Here is a 23,137-nt window from a genome sequence, read left to right as displayed (position 1 = left end):
CATTGTACAAGCAGAAGAACTTCTAGTACAATGGCTCTGATGCATACAACTTTCTAGGGATGTGCAAAATTCATCAATATGGTATGGATCCATTTCCTTCTGAAACATGCCAAACCATCTCTGGACTATGCAATTTTAGGGGTGGTATGCCATTTTCTCAAAGTAAATCCTCTGAACCAGAAACAATTCAAACTGACCCACTTCCAGGTCAGAAAGATGTAGGAACTGCTGGATCATATCTGCTGAATACTGCTGCAAACTGAATAAACTAATGCTGAAAACTGCTGGATCAACTGCTGAAGATATGATACATCCCAGAGAAATGCAAATATTCTGGATATTATGCCACAGAGCAATGATTTTTGCACATCCCTATAACTTTTAAAGTTATTTAAATAACCTGTGATCTTGTCTGATTATTGCAGTTTAGAATTTATGCTATATATCATATTTTTGAAAAGATACTATTATTGTAATTTAGCATTTGTATTCAGGGGAAATATCATTCTCATTATTTATTATATTGAAAAAAATCATCAAAACTATATGTAAATAATTATGGTTGCCTTCCAATATTGCATGTTGACAAAAAACCTAATTTGTATTTATTTATTTTTTTAGGTTATCATGAACACCATATATTATTGGATTAATTTAATAACCGCTGAAGATGATCCTTTTTGCAGACAAAACTTTTAAGATCTGGGATTTTATATAATAAAGGTAAGGAAAGTTACTCTGATACAAAAAAACAGTCATTAAAATTAGGTATTGAAAATACTTGTCACTTGTATTGATTATACTTGAATCAATATGAAATTGAATAACAGTGAACTTAAAAAGCTTGACCCATGTAATCATAATTTTTAATAAGCTGCCAATGGCTGGACAATCTGACTAATTCAGTTGATAGTGATTATTCATACAGGTGTTTCCTGCCTTAGTCTCACATGTATGGCTTATAATGTGAGGAATGTGAATTTCCTGCTGTTCTCTTTCTGTAGACTGTAAACATACAGTAGAAAGTAAAAGACTGAATTGTTGGTATTAATGGATAGTATTATGATACTGTGAGTGAAAGTGGATGATTATGGGGCTGAATCCTGCCTAGAGTATCCTCAACCAAGCTGTATTTGTTGATTTCTTTCATCTTGAGTAAATATTGAAACCCAATTAACATTTCTAGTTTTCTATTGACTCATGTGTATTAAATAAATGTCCTTAAAAAACTAATTAGAGAGTTAGTAGGATCAGGAATTCATGTAGGATTTGGGTTGTAGGTAATAATATTGTAAAAGCAAAATAAAACGTAGTTTTCTTCTTATTGGTTTAAGTAGCAATGTCCAATAATATTTCTTAATTAATCTGCTTTGTAAAAGATATTTTGTACATCCCTAAAAACAAAACGGATTCTAACTTCTAAAATAAGTAGCTAACATTAAGAGAATTTTAATGCTTATTGTTTGTTTATTTTATTTTATTTATTTATTTATTTATTAGTCACATTTAATTACCACCCATCTCCCCCAAAAGAGGGACTCTGGAAAGTTTACAATAAAATCAATCTCCAATCATAAATGTTAAAATCTCATAAAACCAGACCCATTGCAATTATTATAAAATGCAATGAATAAATATAACATCCAAGAGGCTATAAAATTCCAAGCTGGTAGGAGGGCCTCTAGCGTGCGAGCCACCCCCAAGAGTGGTACCCACTTTCCCGCCCCAGGCGAGACGGCAGAACCATAGTTTATACAAACTATGCAGTTTCACAAGGCTAACATAACTACTGTGCATATTTTGCAAGTCTGTTACAGAATTTTATTTTACGAGGATCTCATATTTTCACATAGGTCATTAATAACTGTATGGTTCACAAATATCCTTACAATTACTGAGGTAAACTTGACACCTTTATTGATTTGATATAAAAAAAATCTCGTCTTTCTTTAAAATACTAAGGCAGGTAAACAATAAATAATGTCATAAAAATAAAATATTAAAAAGCCACATGAGATACAAATTGCAGTCAGCTTTATGCTCCATGATTGGTTATTATTTATCGGGTGGTTCATGAAATATCCATGTCTGTCCTGATTTTTATACAGGAAAAACAATAGTAAAAATATAGAAGAAAAAGAAGTATGTGTAAATTCAGAGGAGAACCTGCTTAGATTTCCAAACATGAAATTATAAAGCAGTAGGAAAAAATGTAGTTTCTATTCAAGTTCAGAGGGATTCAGATTAGGAAGATATGAACTGATCTGAGAAATGCTGATAAAGATGTAACAAATAAGTCAAGAGATACTTGGTTAAAGAAGTTGACACTTGTTGCCCTTACATCTCACCGCCAACAATAACTAGTAAATCAACCCCACATACATCCACAAAAAGTTACCTTGCCATTTAGAAAGTTCCAAAATATTTGTTGGATAAATATTTTTATTAAATGAAATAATAGAAATTCAAGCTTTGGGTTCACTAGAAATCTTCATTGGTTGCTAGTCCTTTGGGTTCGAAGAAGACACACTGTTGGGCAGTTCATCTGTGGACATGGAGGTGGCTCTGCAGTCCTAGTCTGGAAGTGCAGAGTCTAGCACAATGGGGGCACTGGAAGTCCATTATAGTAACTGGGTGTTATTCGTGATGCCACACTCAGTTTTCTATCACTTTTTGGTGGCAACTTTTTCAAAGCCGGTGGAGACTTCATAGCACAGGGCTCATCAGTGGGTTCTGTCAGCAGCCGCAGCTTCTAGTTCTCTGGGCTGGATGTCACGGTGGCATAGGGTTTCTTTCACAGCGTCTTTGTAGTGCTTGCATGGTCGACCTTGAGGTCTCTTCCCAGACTCCAGTACATTGTAGTCCCCAGTATGAGAACGAGGTCTGTTCCCAAGGTCTGTCCTCAAGTCGAATTTGTATGTAAGCTGGAACAGTATTTTGTATAATACTGTATAAGTAGTATTGTGTAATTAACCATTGTGTCTTTTACTCCAATCATTGTGTATTTAACTCGAATTTTGCTATAATAGCCTCCATTCTTAACTATGGGTCGTCCTTAAACTGGGTGTTCTTAACCTGGGCACTATCTAGTATAGAGCAAGTGGTGCAGGTTGAGGACCAACTAGACCAGTCTGTGATCTGTCCAGCACTCAGCACCTCGCATAGTGCAGTGATGGTGACATCTTTAAGGTCACGCTGACGTACTATGACATAGTCAAGTATGGACCAGTGTTTGGACCCTGGATGCATCCAGGTAGCTCTGTACTTGTTTGCAAGTCTGAACATCATGTTAGTAATGCACAGGTTGTGCTCAGCACATTTGCTCAGAAATAGCAGGCTGTTCCTATTTTGTTTTCTCACCCCATGTCTCCCAAGGACGCTTTCCCAGTTGTCACTGTCTGTCCCCACCCTAGTGTTGAAGTCTCCCAGAATGACGAGTTTGTCATTGTCCGGAGTGCTTGAGTAATCTGGTCCAGGTCTTCATAGAAACCTTACTTGTCTTTGTCTGGACTCAAGAGAGCTTGTGCGTAGGCGCTGACAGTGGTGATATACTGGGACTTGCTGAGAGGAAAGCAGAACTTCATAATGTATTCCTTTATTTCAGTGGGTAGAGTAGAGATGTTCTTCAGCAGAGCAGTTTTGATTGCAAAACCTACTCCGTGAGTCCTGTTGTTGGTCTTGGTTTCCCTTTCCAAAAGAACGTATATCCACTTCCTGCTTCCTGTAATGAACCCTCGTCTGCCAGCCTGTTCTCACTGAGTGCAACAATGCCTATGCTACAAAGCAAAGTTTGGCTGCTATGAGTGCTGTTCATCTTTCAGGCCTTGACACCTTGCTCTATCCAGCAAGGTAAGGATGTTCCAGGCTCCGAAAATGAGTTTTCTTTTATTAGTTTTTCTTGATGCTCAACTGCTAAGGAGATGATCTGCCAGCTGTGATTAGTTAGCCAGATGTTGTGGTGCAGGCAATGTTTAGGGTACCTGTCATGAGTGAGGATGGCGAGCAGGGGGCTCCCATCCAGGCTGTAAAGCGCATGCATAGTACTGAGGAATTAGGTGGCCATTCAAAGAGACACAGATCGGGCCTGCCTTAGTTTTTGGGGTTTATATGTCTGGGTTTTCCCACACTTCTTCAGTTTGTTAGGATTCTCTGTTATGTAGCAGTAATAAAACACTAAAGACACTATCCTTGTCTCAGCGTGGTTCCTGGCTGTTAGGACAGTACCTTTTCTAACCCCCTCCCTCATGCAAGGGTGGGCAGTGTTGTCCTAGAAGGCCTGCCCGTCATTCTGGATGCTGCCAGACATCTCTGCCGCCCCAGGTACTGAGACGAACAACCGCTGGTCCAAGGGCCACCCACAAGCAGGTTTGTGGCTACAACTGCCAGTGGTCATCTCCATCTGCTGCTTCACCACTCCCCCATCGTGGCAGAGCTCAATGAATTAGGTTTGGACTGAGATGATTTGCAAATGAGTTGTAGATGAAGATGAATTGCACAACAGGAACCTGTGCATGATGGAGTTTTAAGTGGAACAACCATTGCACAAGGGCAGCCCCACTTTTTAGGCAGAAGATACCGTAATCCAGTGGCATGGAGAACCATTACAGCTGGAGATGTTTCCTGCTGCAGTGGATGACCAGGACAGCTAATTATCTTGTCTGCTCTTAGTACTCCACAATGCCTGCTGGGCCTGCCATCTTGACCGTTGGACCATTGATCAGTCTTCTCTGCTCAATCTGCCAGGCCCAGACTCCACACACAGGGACAGACAAATCCCCTATCTCTCTAAGAGTCGAAGACCTGTCAGCTACCCTCACTTGCGTTACAGCAACATAGAGCCACAGGTGAGAGCTGAGCACCCAGTGGGGACCAAAGGTGAACAAGTAGCCATAAAAAAGGGCATGGCAGGCCCCTCCACGAAAGGTGTTACCCCTCCCTGGACACCCCATACACCCCTCTTTATTAGATAATATGGAAATAATATTATAAAAGCAGTGTAGAAAAAAAGATGTTGAACCACAGAACTACAGTCACATTCTGAGTCATCTATTACTCTAAACTTGTGGAGTTTCTCTGGTAATTAGGAGAGAGAAAGAGGGGTGGGGAGGAAGGAAGGAAGGAAGATCAGCTGGGCTGTTGCTTATCTTTTCTTGAGGGAGAAGCTGAAATCCCATTCATTCTAAAAGCTCATATTGCCAGGCTTTAATAGCCTTTTATGATATGTTTTAAGATAGACTGTCTTTGGCACCTATGAACTATATGTCTGAATTATGTGCAGCAAATGTTGTAGTACCATATAAAGGCAACCTTTACATAGCAGGGTTTTTTTTTCATACTGTGTGTATAGAGGGTGTACCAAAAGTCAGGCCCTATAGGCAATGTATTATAGAAACTCCATTAAATACTTGAATTTGTTGCCATTTTCTTCTAAACACTTCCTTACTCATTTGATGTATGACTTTGAACATTCCTGAGAACAGTAACATTTTCTTTGAAAGAAAAAATAATTAACAAAATTAATAAAACATACTGTGACTGTGCGGCCTGACTATTGGTACTAGCTATGTATGTATACACACACGCACAGACATATTTAAGACTATGTGAAGGGAAGACTCACATTTGGATTTTTTGTCTCAGGCATCTGAATGTCTTGGGCAGAACTCAGAGCTGTATGAAGACATTTTGAACAGCTTTTAGAACAGTATCCAGAATGGCATTATCTCTTGAAAGCCAGGAGATAAGTAAAAGATAACAGCCATCATATAAATATAGCATAGATTATCGAGATCAATTTAGAATCTAATCAGATTTTTTTACTTGTAACTGTTGCTTATTTACAGTACAATACATCAATTTCATGCCTAATTTATGCTCTACATAAGCTCCAAACTTGATTTTCAAAGTGCCCCTACTGTATATGATTACATGCAATAATGTGATTTTAGTTTGGCTATTTTAAATAGTTTAGCTGTTTCTCTGCTGTTATCCAATTGCTTTATTGATCAGTCTATTTTGGATGATAATGCATGTCTTCATTGCATCTGTCCTCTCTTGCATAGCTTTAGTTTTGGTATTTTTTAATAGAAAACGTGTACAGATTTCAGATGCATATTAAAATTATGCTTAGGAATTCTGTTCGGGAATTCTATTCTGTCCCCTCACTGAAGAAATAGCATCTTATGGGATCCCAGAAGCATTCTTTCTTTGTCACCACTCCTGCACTCTAGAACAGCATTCCCCCCATGGTCAACATGGGCCCAACCCTGCTGTCCTTCTGGAAAGCCATGAAGACCTGACTCTGGGTTTTTGTAAACCTATTAGAATACAGTGGCTGTTTTAATTTTTTCTTTTCCCAAGATTATTTGCTATTTGGTTCTTCTAATTTTGTTAGATTGTGGTTTTAACTCATACTGTTCACTGCCTTAAGTCATTTGAAGACTAGGCAGCAATACAAATGCAATACATACATACATTTTGCAGAACAGATTTATTTTGTTGAAAGCATATCTGTTTTATGTTAGGCATTTATTTGATCCCTTTAAATTTTGGTTGATTCTGTGTGAATAATATGAAATTTTCCTCATTAGTGGAGCTTTGGCTTCACTAATAAGGAACATTTCAAAAGAAAATAAAAATATTAATGGTATTTTTGTAATTTTATTAATGACTGTTTCTTTCCTGGAAGGTATATTGAACAGCCAGTAACTCTAAATGTAATAAATATTATGGTTGTGCTGTATTAGGAGGGGGTTTGGATTCAAAGGGAAATGTGCTGTTGCAGCCACACAAACTGTCAAAAAGATGCACCTCCTTTAAGGAGTTGTGAAAAGGTACATATAAGTTTCCAAATCACTTTTTACCCTTTGAACCCTGGTCATTGCACAGCCCTAATATATATTTGCTAAGGGACAAACTATCTGTTCAAAGGACAACGAGCAATTTTCCTACATCTATATATTTGACAGGCAAAAATTTATATAGATACAGTTGAATGTGATCTGCACTTAAATAATATTTACAACGTAACTGCAGAAATGTAAAGATGAGAACATAACTGTACATATTTCTAAGAATATATGAACTAAAATACTAACTAGTAACTTCCATCCTATTTTCCACATTGGCCAATCCGATGCTCATATGGAAGCCCCAAAGCGTGAAGGAAATATTGGTTGACTGTATTTTTCACGACTTTGGGTCAGAACAAGGAGCAAAACGGCACACATTTTAGTTCTTAAGGTGCACTGAAAATTTCAGTACTAACTTTGGTGACATCTCTGTGGCCCTTGAGACTATTTTTTTTTTAAAAGTCCAGACACACCCAACCACAGATAGGTCGTCTATTCTTGAACCAGAGAATCAGCTCAGGAGACAACTTGGTTGGACTTACACCTGCCTCTGTTTCAAACCTGTCTTGATTCCAAACAGCATTATAGAATTGATCATAGCATCAATGCAAGCTCTCTGCATTCTTCCCTTTGGGACAAGACCTGGTAACACCAAGCCTAGTTCACGCTGAAATAATTTCTTCCGTCTATTTAAAAAAAAACAGGTAGATGTATACAAATAATATGAAAAATAAACATTTCTGATGACTGTTACATCCTTATAATTAACCATTCATGGTTTACTATGTTTTATTGCATGATTTAATATGTTGTGCAATCATAGTGTACAAATTGTTGAGAGAAACAGTTAAGAAAACATGTTAGCATCAACTGTTTTATTATTGTGCACTGTTCTGTGCATTTATTTGGTGAATCTGTTTATTTACTCTCTTCAGACCATTATTGTCTCGCAAAATAGAATGCTTCATTTTAAGAGATGGATGAGGGGGAAAGAGATAGAGAGAACCCATTCTTAGGCTTCCTGACTAAAAATCGAGGTGTATAAGGAAAAGGAAAGGAAACTGGCCCACTCTTCAAAGTCAGAACAAAGTGCTAATCTATAAGCTAGCATTTATATCTAGATCAGACTAGGCTGATTGTCACTTGTTGACATTCTTGCTTGAACATCACTTGTGATCCCTGGCGAGTGGATGAAACCAGCATGTGCTGTCTTTTGGTTTTTCAGTTACAGGGCAAGTATTTTCTCTTTTGCAGGGAGCAGCAAAGCAAACCCCCTGCAAGAGCTTCTCTGGCTGATATAAGGTGCTATGTACTTCTACTTTTTGTGATGCTGTTCCTGAGAGGCAGTAGATCCAACATTTCAGCTCCATGATGCCCAAACGATTTCAGAAATATTGTGATAGTTATTGCTAACAGAATATAAGTATTATTCCAGTAGTAATATAAAATTCATAGGCGTTATAACATTTACATTTATCCATTTATACATAAAGGAATGTTGTTGATCTCTGAACTAGCCACAAAAGACTTTTAGGTATTCTTCCAACCCAGTAGGAGAAGGCAGTAGTGCTTGGGAGGCTGTGTCTTAAAACTAATAATTCAGATATTGATATATGGTGGCTTCCCAGAATGTGTTTCTGGCATCAACTGGAGTATACTTAGCACTGGAAACTGATCAAGTAAATAATGAGGCAGAGTGACCAAACTAATTTGAAAATGCTGGTTTTAACAAAGATTGAACAATAATGTACTCAAAACAATTAGATAGAAACTCTTGCAGTGAATTGATTTTTATGTCATAAAAGCATCAATTTTAGAAACTTAACATATCACTGTTTTTATAGGCCATGATAAATAGTTTTTCAGACTATCCCAGGACCAAAAGAGAAATGCTACTAACACTATAATATGGAGGTAGCAAGTTTTGCAGGATATGGAAAAAAAATACATAGCAAGATCATTTTCTATGGCAGAATGCCTTCCCGTTGTAAGCTTCTCTTAGTCATTCAAAATATGGGGTAAAACATGGGTGAGAAGAACAGGATACGCAGAGTAAATGCCAGGGCTTCCGTAGTTATGGATGGTTATGTGACATCTGACTCTTATGTACCATATGGTGTGTTCTGTGGCCCATTCTTCTGATGCTAATTCCCCTCAATAACTTGTCCCCCCCCCCCGAGTGTTTTTATGATAGTTCTTTTAGATAATTGTGAGTTCAGTGCATTACTGAGTAAGCTGTGCTTAAGTCTTGTATTAGAATTCTAAAGCTGAAGTGATTTAAAAGGTGCTTGGTAAAAGGATAGAATTGGTATGCATGGAAATCAGGCTGGGGTATCCTTACTTTCTTTAAGTGGTATGGAAGAGTAGGGTGCTGCTGAGATTTGAAGAACAAAAAAACAAAAGGAAATAACTTGATTCAGAACAGTTGGTTAGCAAAGGCCTAATTTCTAAACATAGGTGTCATGTCCCCCGTTGCAATGCAATCATGCATCACAATGGGGAACATGCCTTTCCGGGAAAGGGAAGGAAGGAGGAAGGAATCATACTAATCCTTTAAACACTCAGATACAAATGCAATTAAAAGACAAAGGAGACATACCTTTGCCCTAACCAGAGAAGCCATCATCATATCTCCCGGACATCTCTGCATTACCCCGGGGGACACACCTGCGCCGGACACGGGAAGAAGACAGAGGCGATCAGCGCTAATCCTCCTGATCGCCCATCGAGACCCCGGTATCGCACCCCGATCGCCCATCAAGACTCCGGATCCAGACTGTGGGACAATGGGGGGTGGAGAAGGGCCAGGTCCGCACCGTGGGTATTTACGGGATACCCCACACGCCATGTGCTCATTCCCGTCTTTTTCCGTGTATGCATTCTGTTCCCATTAAACCGGAAATCCTTAGCCTATCTAAGTGAGTCCGTGTCTCTTTGGGAGCAAGGCAACCATCACATAAAGACGGGAATCGAAAAAAAAAATTTTCCGCCAGCACCAATCCAGATCTCATCTGTGAGGGACCCAAGTTGGCGATGGAAAGACGCAACCCACGAAGAGGTGGCTACCTGAGGACCGACGACGGGTCACCAGACTCCGCAGCACGAGCGATCAGTAAGAACCCTACTCCCAGACGGCACGAAATCCAGGAGGGTTTGGGATCCAGCTCGGAGGAGGAGGAGACCGGGAGGAGCAGGACACTCAAAGCCACCAGAGAGTCGCAGGGTGAGTGGGTCACCCTGAACGAGACGGCGGGATCTCTGCCCGGAACGTTTGGGGCGTCTAAGAAGCTGCAGGACCAGCTGTCCCCAACGACTGCAGGAGCTGAGGGAAGGCGCCGGAGCGGACGGACCGAGGACGGCTTCCAGACAGATGAGCGGCTAAGCACAGTGGAATCGAGGCTGGAGTCAATCGAACAGCTGCTCCTGAGATTGTCAGTCGAGTGGGAACCCCAAGGAAGGGGTGAGCCGGAACCGGGCACCAGAAGCTCATCACCCCCCCTCCCATCCCTGAGACGCGACAACTGAGGCGAGGACGGAGATGGCAGGAAGCTGAGGCAGCGCCGGGCAGAGGTCACCGCGTAAAACCAGCCAGGAGGCCATCTTCCCCCCCCCCCCCACCTGGAGACGCGACAGCTGGGAAGAGGCTGGAGCCGGCACGAGATGGAGGCAACGCCGCCCGGAGCCTGGATGAGGGAATCCCCACACCGAGACCGGAGAACCCCAGCAGCCCGAGGTACGCCCAGACGACCAGATGGGGTTTGGAGCCCATGGGGAGCGGGAGTGAAAGACCTCGGTGTCAAGTTCGACGGGGACCCAGCCACACTATCGTTCTTCCTCACGAACGCAAAAAATTACATGGAGGGATATGGACCATATTTCCGTTCGGAAAAGGGCAAAATCAATGCCATAGCGAACAAACTCAAAGGAAGGGCGGCTGACTGGTATGTCCAGCTATGCCAGGCAGATGCCCCAGAGCTCGATTACGTCGACGAGTTTCTCTGGGCACTGGATCTGCACTTCAGAGATCCCTTAGAGAAGGAGAGAGCAGAAAGATCCCTAAGGGGAATCAGCCAAGGACAACGATCTGTGGCAGATTATGCCATGGAATTTCAAGCACTGGCTGGAAAGGTGGAGGACTGGTTGCAGTCTACCCTAATTGAATGCTTCAAAGAGGGTCTGAATTTGAACGTTCTGAGGTGGGCATTATGCAGAGACGACCCAAACACTCTAATTGAGTGGATACGGCTGGCCGGTAAGGCGGAAAATGCCCAGGAAAACTTCCTGCAAGCCAAGAGGACGGCGCAACAAGCAGCGACGGCAAAGGGACCCCGAACCACTACAGGACCGGTGAGACCAGCACCCCAACCCTGGAGAGAGGAGAGGGAGCGACGGTTCGCAAAGGGGCAGTGCCTTCGATGCGGGAAAGAGGACCACAAAACTGCAGCCTGCCCGAAAACAAAGGCAGTTGACAGACCAAGAAAACCGCCAGGCAAACCACCCTCAGCACCCAAAAAGATGCCAGCGGCCAGTGGAGAGATCGGAGCAAAAGATCTACCTTACTCCATTGAAGAGGAAGAGAGCGACGAAGAAGAACCGGTGGGAAACGCCAGCCACCTGCCCTAAGAAGCGCCAGAGGGCAGGTGGAGGAGGAGAAGGGGCGCAGCAACATCTGGGTGAGTGCCAACTGTCCCAACCTGTACGTCAAAGTTAAACTAAAGTCCAAGGTGAAGTCTATCGAAGTTTGGGCCCTAATCGACTCGGGCTGTTCCAGGTGCCTAATGCACCCGGACCTGGCGGCCTATTTAAAGCTCCGCTGCTATCCACTTCAGCACCACATAGTATTTACCCAATTGGACGGTTCAGCGGCGGGAGGGGGCCCAGTCACCCAATTCACCGAAGAAGTGGCGCTGCAGCTAGGCAGCCACTGGGAGAGACTGCAATTTGTCGTGGCACCGGTGGGCCAACCCTTAATCATCCTGGGCATCCCGTGGTTGGTACGAAGAAACCCATACATAAATTGGGAAACCAGGACAATCACGTTTACAGACGGCTTCTACCAAGCACCTACAGGGGATCGAGTTCCCCGTGCTGCGGTGGGGAGGGCGGCATCTACAACAACACACCTGGAGGCAGCGGCCCTGGAAGACTTGCCAGACAGGTACGCGGAGTTTGCAGATGTGTTCGGGGAGAAGGAAGCAGACAAACTCCCACCCCACAGAAAGACGGACTGTGTGATAGAACTGGTCCCCAACACACCCTTGCCAAAGCCCAAAATTTATGCAATGACCCAGAAGGAACTGGCAGCATTGCGGGAGTTTGTGGACAAGAATTTACCACGAGGCTTCATCGAGCCCGCAAACTCGCCAGTTGGAGCCCCAGTCCTGTTCAGAGAGAAAAAGGATGGGACATTAAGGCTCTGTACGGACTACCGTGGATTGAATGTGGCTTCCATATCCAACAAATACCCTTTACCCCTAATCAAAGACATATTAGCACATCTGGCAAAGGGCAAAATATTTTCCAAACTGGACTTGCGAGAAGCCTATTTCCGCATACGTATACGGGAGGGGGATGAGTGGAAGACGGCTTTCAATTGCCCACTGGGTTCATTCCAATACAAAGTGTTACCGTTTGGTTTGGCAGGGGCCCCAGGGGTATTTATGCAATTGATTAACAAGGTCTTGCACGACCACTTGTTCAAGGGGGTACTCATCTACTTAGACGATGTGTTGATATACTCTGAAACTGAAGAGGAGCACGAACACCTGGTTAAGCAAGTGCTCAGGAAACTCCGCAAAGCAGAGCTATTTGCCAAGCTCTCTAAGTGCGAGTTTCACAAATCGCAGATAGATTATCTGGGCTACAGAATCTCTGAGAGGGGCATCGAAATGGACCCTGGAAAAGTCCAGGCCATCCTGGCATGGGAGCGCCCGCGCACTAGGAGGCAACTACAAAGTTTCCTCGGATTTATGAATTTTTACAGGGGGTTCCTTCAGCAAAGGATCGTTACCTTGTCGTGGTGCTGGAGCTTGAGCACCTCAATGATGCCATGAGCTAAACCGTGAAGGGCCACCCAAGACGGGAAGGTCATGACAGAGAGGTCAGACTAAATGCGATCCCTGGGGAAGGTAATGGCAACCCACCTCAGTATTCTTGCCGTGAAAACTAAATGGATCAGTACAACCAGAGATATGTCGGTATACCATCGGAAGATGAGACCCCCAGGTCGGAAGATGGTCAAAATGCTACTGGGGAGGAACAGAGGATGAGCTCAACTAGCCCCAGACGTGATGACGCAGCTAGCTCAAAGCCGAAAGGACGGCTAGCGGCCGACGGTGCTGGTGGTGAACGGCGAATCCGATGTTCTAAGGATCAACACACCATTGGAACCTGGAATGTAAGATCTATGAGCCAGGGCAAATTGGATGTGGTTATTGGTGAGATGTCAAGATTAAAGATAGACATTCTGGGCGTCAGTGAACTCAAATGGACTGGAATGGGCCACTTCACATCAAATGACCACCAGATCTACTACTGCGGACAAGAGGACCACAGAAGAAATGGAGTAGCCTTCATAATTAATAGTAAAGTGGCTAAAGCAGTGCTTGGATACAACCCAAAAAACGACAGAATGATCTCAATTCGAATTCAGGGCAAGCCATCTAACATCACAGTGATCCAAATATACGCCCCAACCACAAATGCTGAAGAAGCTGAAGTAGAACAGTTCTATGAGGATCTGCAGCACCTACTGGACAACACGCCTAAAAGAGATGTTATTTTCATCACAGGAGACTGGAATGCTAAGGTGGGCAGTCAAATGACACCTCGAATTACAGGTAAGTATGGCCTGGGAGAACAAAACGAAGCAGGACACAGGCTGATAGAATTTTGCCAAGACAATTCACTCTGCATAACAAACACTCTCTTCCAACAACCTAAGAGACGGCTTTATACATGGACTTCACCAGATGGACAACACCGAAATCAGATTGACTACATCCTTTGCAGCCAAAGGTGGTGGACATCTGTACAGTCGGTAAAAACAAGGCCTGGAGCTGACTGTAGTTCAGATCACGAACTTCTTCTTGCACAATTTAGGATCAGACTAAAGAGATTAGGGAAGACCCACAGATCAGCTAGATATGAGCTCACTAATATTCCTAAGGAATATGCAGTGGAGGTGAAGAATCGATTTAAGGGACTGGACTTAGTAGATAGGGTCCCGGAAGAACTCTGGACAGAAGTTGGCAGCATTGTTCAGGAGGCGGCAACAAAATACATCCCAAAGAAAGAGAAAACCAAGAAGGCAAAATGGCTGTCTGCTGAGACACTAGAAGTAGCCCAAGAAAGAAGGAAAGCAAAAGGCAACAGTGATAGGGGGAGATATGCCCAATTAAATGCAAAATTCCAGAGGTTAGCCAGAAGAGATAAGGAATTATTTTTAAACAAGCAATGCGCGGAAGTGGAAGAAGACAATAGAATAGGAAGGACAAGAGACCTCTTCCAGAAAATTAGAAACATTGGAGGTAAATTCCAGGCAAAAATGGGTATGATCAAAAACAAAGATGGCAAGGACCTAACAGAAGAAGAAGAGATCAAGAAAAGGTGGCAAGAATATACAGAAAACCTGTATAGGAAGGATAACAATATCGGGGATAGCTTTGACGGTGTGGTCGGTGAGCTAGAGCCAGACATCCTGAAGAGTGAGGTTGAGTGGGCCTTAAGAAGCATTGCTAATAACAAGGCAACAGGAGACGACGGCATCCCAGCTGAACTGTTCAAAATCTTGCAAGATGATGCTGTCAAGGTAATGCATGCTATATGCCAGCAAATTTGGAAAACACAAGAATGGCCATCAGACTGGAAAAAATCAACTTATATCCCCATACCAAAAAAGGGGAACACTAAAGAATGTTCAAACTATCGAACAGTGGCACTCATTTCACATGCCAGTAAGGTAATGCTCAAGATCCTGCAAGGTAGACTTCAGCAGTTCATGGAGCGAGAATTGCCAGATGTACAAGCTGGGTTTAGAAAAGGCAGAGGAACTAGAGACCAAATTGCCAATATCCGCTGGATAATGGAAAAAGCCAGGGAGTTTCAGAAAAACATCTATTTCTGTTTTATTGACTATTCTAAAGTCTTTGACTGTGTGGACCATAACAAATTGTGGCAAGTTCTTAGTGGTATGGGGATACCAAGTCATCTTGTATGCCTCCTGAAGAATCTGTATAACGACCAAGTAGCAACAGTAAGAACAGACCACGGAACAACGGACTGGTTTAAGATTGGGAAAGGAGTACGGCAGGGCTGTATACTCTCACCCTACCTATTCAACTTGTACGCAGAACACATCATGCGACAAGCTGGGCTTGAGGAATCCAAGGCTGGAGTTAAAATCTCTGGAAGAAACATTAACAATCTCAGATATGCAGATGATACCACTTTGATGGCTGAAAGTGAAGAGGAACTGAGGAGCCTTATGATGAAGGTGAAAGAAGAAAGTGCAAAAGCTGGTTTGCAGCTAAACCTCAAAAAAACCAAGATTATGGCAACCAGCTTGATTGATAACTGGCAAATAGAGGGAGAAAATGTAGAAGCAGTGAAAGACTTTGTATTTCTAGGTGCAAAGATTACTGCAGATGCTGACTGCAGTCAGGAAATCAGAAGACGCTTAATCCTTGGGAGAAGAGCAATGACAAATCTCGATAAAATAGTTAAGAGCAGAGACATCACACTGACAACAAAGGCCCGCATAGTTAAAGCAATGGTGTTCCCTGTAGTAACATATGGCTGCGAGAGCTGGACCATAAGGAAGGCTGAGCGAAGGAAGATCGATGCTTTTGAACTGTGGTGTTGGAGGAAAATTCTGAGAGTGCCTTGGACTGCAAGAAGATCAAACCAGTCCATCCTCCAGGAAATAAAGCCAGACTGCTCACTTGAGGGAATGATATTAAAGGCAAAACTGAAATACTTTGGCCACATAATGAGAAGACAGGACACCCTGGAGAAGATGCTGATGCTAGGGAGAGTGGAAGGCAAAAGGAAGAGGGGTCGACCAAGGGCAAGATGGATGGATGATATTCTAGAGGTGACGGACTCGTCCCTGGGGGAGCTGGGGGTGTTGACGACCGACAGGAAGCTCTGGCGTGGGCTGGTCCATGAAGTCACGAAGAGTCGGAAGCGACTAAACGAATAAACAACAAAACAGGGGGTTCATCAAGGGACTAGCAGAAATCATTTTGCCCCTAACCAATTTACTCCACACAAAGGGCTTGGGCGACACATGCAAGGCACGAAACCCAGGAGCGCTTCTGAACTGGACTCCTGACTGCCAAAGGGCTTTTGATCACCTCAAAAGCCTATTTACAGCAGAACCGGTTCTACAACACCCCGACCCCACCAAGCCTTTTGTAGTCCAAGTGGATGCCTCTGATTTTTCGATCGGGGCACTCCTGCTTCAGCGGGATTTAAATGATCAGCTGAAGCCCTGCGCGTACCTCTCCCGCAAGTTCTCCGAGATAGAACGGAGATGGCACGTATGGGAGAAGGAGGCTTTTGCCGTCAAAGCTGCCTTTGAGGCATGGCGACACCTCCTGGAAGGGGCCACCTGCCCCTTTGAGGTCTGGACGGACCACAAAAACCTAGAAGCACTCAGCACCCCGAAACGCCTCAGCCCCAAGCAGGTACGCTGGGCGCAATTTTTCAGCCGCTTTGATTTTAAGCTGAAGTTCATACTGGGACGTGGTGGCGCTGCGGGTTAAACCGCTGAGCTGTCGATCGGAAGGTCGGCGGTTCGAAACCGCGCGGCGGGGTGAGCTCCCGTTGCTCGTCCCAGCTTCTGCACACCAAGCAGTTCGAAAACATGCAAATGTGAGTAGATTAATTGGTACCGCTTCGGCGGGAAGGTAACGGCGTTCCGTGAGTAATACTGGCCACATGACCCGGAAGTGTCTATGACAACGCCGGCTCCAAGGCTTTGAAACGGAGATGAGCACCGCCCCCTAGAGTCGGACACGACTGGACTTTACGTCAAGGGAAACCTTTACCTTTTACCTTTCATACTGGGAAGGAAGAACTTCTTAGCCGACGCTCTCTCTAGGCAACCCCAGGATGCCAGTCAGGCATCCGACATTGTAGGTACTGTGTGGACTGACACACAGCTGGGTTGCCAAGCTGTCACGCGCAGCCAAACTGGAACGCAGCGCACCCTGGCACAACCACCCGCAAGGGGAGGGAGACGCATGTCAATTTCATCCCACTTGCAACAGCAGTTCGCACAAGCCTTAAAAACGGATACATGGTTGCAAGCCAATCAACACAATGTTTCTTTTGCAAACGATTTGGCTTGGAAACAAAATAGCTTATACATGCCGGAGCAATTGCGAGCTGAGGTTCTAAGCCGTTCTCACGACGACAAAACGGCTGGGCACTTTGGGTTCGTAAAAATGCTGCATCTGGTCAGGCGACAATTCTGGTGGCCTACTCTCAGGATGTAAAGGAATATGTCGCTGCTTGCCCCACATGTGCTATGGCCAAACGAAAAGTGGGGAAGCCCCAGGGACTATTGCAGCCGGTGGCAAGCCCCTCCCACCCTTGGGAGGAAATCTCAATGGACTTTATTGTAGACTTGCCACCCAGCCAGAGAAAAACGGTCATCTGGGTGGTTAAAGACTACTTCTCTAAACAGGCACATTTTGTCCCAAGCGCCTCCATTCCCTCCTCTCAACAGCTGGCATGCCTCTTTCTAAATCACATCTATAAATTACACGATACCCCCTCCCGCTTGGTAACAGATAGGGGTACACAATTTACTTCCAAATTCTGGAAGGCATTTTTGAAGTTAATTGGAACCAAGCAGGCACTGTCCACTGCTTGGCACCCCCACACGGATGGCTCTACGGAGATCCTTAACTCCACCCTGGAGCAATTTTTGCGCTCCTTTATACGTTACCAGCAAGGCAACTGGGTAGACTTACTCCCCTTTGCTGAGGTGGCATATAACAATGCAGTGCACCAGAGCACAGGTCACACCCCATTCCGGGTGGTCTATGGTCGAGACTTCGTTCCGATCCTGGAGTTGCCACAGCCAGAGACCCCGCCTTGTTCTCCAGATGACTGGGCGGCGCAGCTAGCCAACGTTTGGCCAGTCATTCAGCTGGCTCTCTCCGAAGCTCAAGCAACCTACAAGCGGTATGCGGACAACCACAGGGCTGCGCAGCCAGACTTCAAAGTGGGAGATAAGGTCTACCTCTCCACTAAGTTCATTAAGTCTCCGCAGCCCTCAAAGAAATTGCCCCCCAAGTTCATCGGCCCGTTTCCAATAGTAGAAATAATCAACCCGGTAACTTTCAAGTTAGAATTGCCACACAACTTGAAACGCATACACCCGGTGTTCCATTGTGCCTTACTGAAACCGGTTACCTCTTCAAAATGGCACAACGACACCCCCCCGCCCCCGCCCATCATGATCAATGGACAACAGCATTTTGAAATCAAGGAGGTACTAGACTCCCGAAGGCTATGGGGCACCCTCCAGTACCTGGTCCGCTGGAGACATTTCCCCCACCCTGAGTGGGTGCAGGCTCGGGATGTCTCAGCACAGAGGCTTGTCAAACGCTTCCATGAAGCGTATCCTGCCAAACCGGCGCCTTGAAGTTTTCCTTGGGGAGGCAGTATGTCATGTCCCCTGTTGCAATGCAATCATGCATCACAACGGGCAACATGCCTTTCCGGGAAAGGGAAGGAAGGAGGAAGGAATCATACTAATCCTTTAAACACTCAGATACAAATGCAATTAAAGGACAAAGGAGACATACCTTTGCCCTGACCAGAGAAGCCATCATCATATCTCCCGGACATCTCTGCATTACCCCGGGGGACACACCTGCGCCGGACACGGGAAGAAGACAGAGGCGATCAGCGCTAATCCTCCTGATCGCCCATCGAGACCCCGGTATCGCACCCCGATCGCCCATCAAGACTCCGGATCCAGACTGTGGGACAATGGGGGGTGGAGAAGGGCCAGGTCCGCACCGTGGGTATTTACAGGATACCCCACACGCCATGTGCTCATTCCCGTCTTTTTCCGTGTATGCATTCTGTTCCCATTAAACCGGAAATCCTTAGCCTATCTAAGTGAGTCCGTGTCTCTTTGGGAGCAAGGCAACCATCACAATAGGTTACTAGAAAACTGCACTGATCTGTTGTGAGGGAAAGGATTTACAAGCAGGATATCAGTGATTTTTTTTCTTTTTTTAAACAAAGCTATTTCTAATATGCTCATATTAAAAAGAGTAATGAGTAACTGCACATTTAAGTTTTAAACATGGCTTCTTCACAGGTTTGTTTATTCACAGGTATTTTTAAAAAAACAAAGTAAAAGCAGTAGCAGTTCCAGTTCTATAGATTGTAAAGCACGTGATTTTTCTGACATCTCCTATTTCTCCCATACTTATAATGCTGTGTGTTTGTAGGTATGTCTTGTGCTCACAAGTTAAACACAACAGATATTATGATGTATTCTGCTTATTGAACAATAATTGTGTTTTGATGGAATACCGCCACCATAGTTCTTTACAAACAAAAGACCTCCACTGTGAATTCTGCCCTAGTCAGAGCAGTATAGTCAGGAAAATTATTTGATGGTTTATCTTATCCTCCATTCTGTTTTTCCACAAGCAAAGACATAATAGATTTGGAGAGGTTCCACCATCTCTCTAAAATGTTGCTACTGTGATTCATCCCTGTATAGGTACAGCTGTCTATGTGTAACTTCATTGAAAGACTCAATGCAAATCAGTTGAATCTGGATTTGAGCAACTTGTGCCAAGCAAACAGGTTATATATTCCCTGTAATTTATCAGCTACCTAATGTACTTGAGGAAAGTGAACAGAGCACTATTGAATACTGTGTTTAACCCATATACACAGCTTCATATGCCTGAGTAGAGATCCTTCATTCACTTTTTAATTGGGTTTAAAATTTAAGCATCCATTGGCAAATGTAGAAATAAAGACCATTTCATCACTGTCTGTTTAGTTTTTTGAATCAAATAAAAGTAACATTGTCAGTGAATTCCTCAATATGGTTTTCAATTTCTTCAGACATGCCAGGAACTAGTAGAAAAAATTTTACGTTATAATTTTCTTGTGGTTTGCCTTCTCTAATTTTAAACAGGCAAAATGTTATAGTTTATGATCTTAGTGATTTTCATAAGCAATTTTGCCTCCTCAACTTTGTAATAGTATCAGGAATAAATTTATATTTCCTTTACTGGCCTTATTCCCAAATATGGCAAGATTATTATGTCACAGATTTTATTTCTGGTTTTGTCAAGGTAGCAACTATACATACTGCTAAAATCTTGCTGTTGCTTTTACATTAAGAGTACAGTTAAACTGAACTAACTGATGGTAAACTGTACTGTACCTGACATAATGTATATGCTCTATATTTAAGATCCGTGTATTTTATATGTGAATTGTTCAGCTGACGTTGCAATTTGTGGCTGATGCCTCATATCCTTCTTTCTCTTTGATTTTAATCTGTATGAAAGGTCTGTAGACCAAAATTTAATTAAAATTCCAAAATTCTGAATTCTTAGTGATCTTTATGAAAATGTAATTTTTTATAGATTCCTTTGTTAGCAAGCCCACTCATGGGAAACAATGAGTAAATGTATAATGCAAATTCTACACCTTATGTACTAGCATGCAGTGTTGAAACTCAAGTATGAAAGGACAGAGAAAGGACATTATGACATCTTGAAGCATCTTTCATCATTTTAACCTCATAGATTGCCATGAACACCTGTCTGTTAGTATTAGAAAGTAACACTATATTATAATGCAAGTTCAGTTCTTACTGGTAGTATGAGTAATCTTCTATAAAAGTTTTATCTCAGATCCAAAAACTAAAACATGTCATATTTCAAAAAAGAATTACTATTCTTATGAAATACTGAAAGAATACAAAGAATACAAAGTTCAAAACCAATTAACAAACTGCTTTATTATTTTCAATCTGGAAAAAAGGGAACACATTTAGCATTCAGTAATTATGATTAAGATTACTCTGTAAAACCTGGATGTGTTTTTAGTTTAAAACATGGTTACCATTCTAAGGTCCAAAGTTACAAGCTATAAAACATAGAAAAAAAAATAAAAAACATTAAATGAAATAATAGTTTACATATTATTTATTTTCATCCAGCCAATGCTTTAAAAAATAAATGTACTTTACAATCTTTGTGTTGTCGAAGAGGTTATCTCTACTTCTTATCAAGGTTTATTTCACTTCTCCACAATAACTCTTAAAGATTTTTATTTTGTAGAATGGAGAAATTTTGGGAAATCTGACTAGCAGAAGACAAATATCATAAAAATTCTTGCAAAAAAGAGATAAATTGGACCCAGAAGATACTAAAAGTAAAGCTACCATAATCTTACAATAATTTTTGTGTGTGGCCTTCAAGTCATTGTTGAGTCCTGGAAACTGGCTGGAGTAGTCCCTGCAGTCTTCTTGGCAAGATTTCAGAAGTGGTTTGCCATTGCCTGCTTCCTTGGACCAGTCCCCAGAGAGGGACTGGTCCAAGGTCACCCAGCTGGCTTTGTGCCTAAGGTGGGACTAGAACTTACAGGCCCATGTTTACTAGCCCAGTGCCTTAACCACTACACCAAACTGGCTCTTGTCCATGGTAAAATTATCACAGCCCTACTGCATTTTTGAGTCATGTGGAAGTAAACAAAGGTGCAGAAGGTGAACATCAGTATTCTTAATAGCTACAGTACTGTGGCTGTCACCAAAAACAACACTTTCTGATGTGTGTTAAAAAATACTCCTGCTTTCCCAACCTGGAACCTTTGAGACAGATTTTTAGTGTATCTCCTATCATTTCCAACTAGCATACTTCTAGTTGTGAGTTTTAACCCAGTTAGGGAAGACTAGAATCATCAATACTTGAAACTGCCAAGTCCTGGCTTCTGGGAGAGGTAAGGTGAACTGAAGATGACTCTACAAAAGCAGAGCAGACGACCACAGCAAAGACCAAGGAACTGGTTAGTAGACCAGTTAGCCATCTTGCTTGCAACTGCATCAGAGACTTTTAAAGGACACTAAGTTTGCAAACCTCTCAGATCACTTTTGGAAATTGCTCAGTATCTACTTCTAAGCTATTAGAGACCTTCGGAATGACAAGTTTGAAAATGCTGGGTCAGTCTGCCTTCAGTCCTGAGCAAAAGAATATTTTAATCACAAGCTTAAGAATTTAAAGAATCTGAAATAAACAGGAAAAACCTAATTCAGATTTTGATCTTAGCAAGTAATAAATATACTAAGGGTCCAAATAAAATTGGAATATTGAAACTTTTACAATAAGATTTTGGAATTAATTATAAAGAATGAACAACTTCTCGTGGAAATTAGATCCTGTTTTGGTTTTTACAAGACCTAACAAAGATAAGCGATTTCATGGTTTCAAAACTGGACAGTAAAAAGAACTAAAAATTTTAACTGGAGGAAAGATATACAGGCCTGTAAAATGATGCAAAACGTTATAACCATAAAAATACTGGAGGAGACTTTTGAAGAATGGAATCAGAAAATAGTACCTCAATATCAACAATGTCAGTAATGTCTGTTTCTATGGATGAATTATGTCCAAAAGATGCTATTGAAGAAATGACAGATGTAGCACAATTTTATGTAACAAGATAGAGATGGTATCAAAAGTGATTTATAACTGACAGGCCAAGAGAATGAATTAGAAAAGGATGTTTCACTGGATCTGCTAAATTTAAATTTAAAAGGGAAATACAAATGACAAATCAAAAGAGTGACCTGGATAATTTTTTTGTATTGGATTTACAAAAGAGGCTTGTTAAAGCCTTGAAGAACTCTGTGCGATGGGACAAAGAAATGAAGAGAAATCAAATTGTACGACAATATTTGAACTAAAGATTAAGAAGGTTAGAAATAAAAGAAAGGAATATAAAGTTGGTTTATCTGATCAAGGTTAAAACAAAATATGTTGTTACTTCTGGCAACCTTTTATGGACTTTCTGCTGACACCAGGACTGAAAAGATTATGCTTTATGGATTTGTTTATAGATAAGAAATGGGATATGAGATGAAGAGATAAATGTTTATAACCTTAGAGGGGGTGAAGAGTCACTAAATCTGTTTATACTTGTTGTGAAGAAGGTTGGGAGTCACTTCTTTGTATATTTCTTTTCTCTTTCTTTATTATATTCTTACTTTTTCTTCTCTTTTTCTTTTTCCT

General features: G+C 42.4%; 1 protein-coding gene across 2 annotated transcripts in view; it reads left to right on the top strand.

Annotated features, from left to right (window-relative positions):
- Nucleotides 1-23,137, top strand: part of MBD5 (methyl-CpG binding domain protein 5) — a 171,862-nt gene that overhangs the window by 57,414 nt on the left and 91,311 nt on the right. For both annotated transcript variants that reach the window (XM_063318381.1, XM_063318380.1), the window contains exon 2: nucleotides 622-723. The gene's annotated coding sequence lies outside the window, so the exon portion shown is untranslated. The remainder of the gene's footprint in view (nucleotides 1-621; nucleotides 724-23,137) is intronic.

The sequence above is a fragment of the Candoia aspera genome, chromosome 1 (assembly GCF_035149785.1).
Source record: "Candoia aspera isolate rCanAsp1 chromosome 1, rCanAsp1.hap2, whole genome shotgun sequence".
NCBI classification, from domain to species: Eukaryota; Metazoa; Chordata; class Lepidosauria; order Squamata; family Boidae; genus Candoia; species Candoia aspera.
Note: the sequence above shows the minus strand (reverse complement) of the source record. Positions and strands in the feature narration are given on the sequence as shown.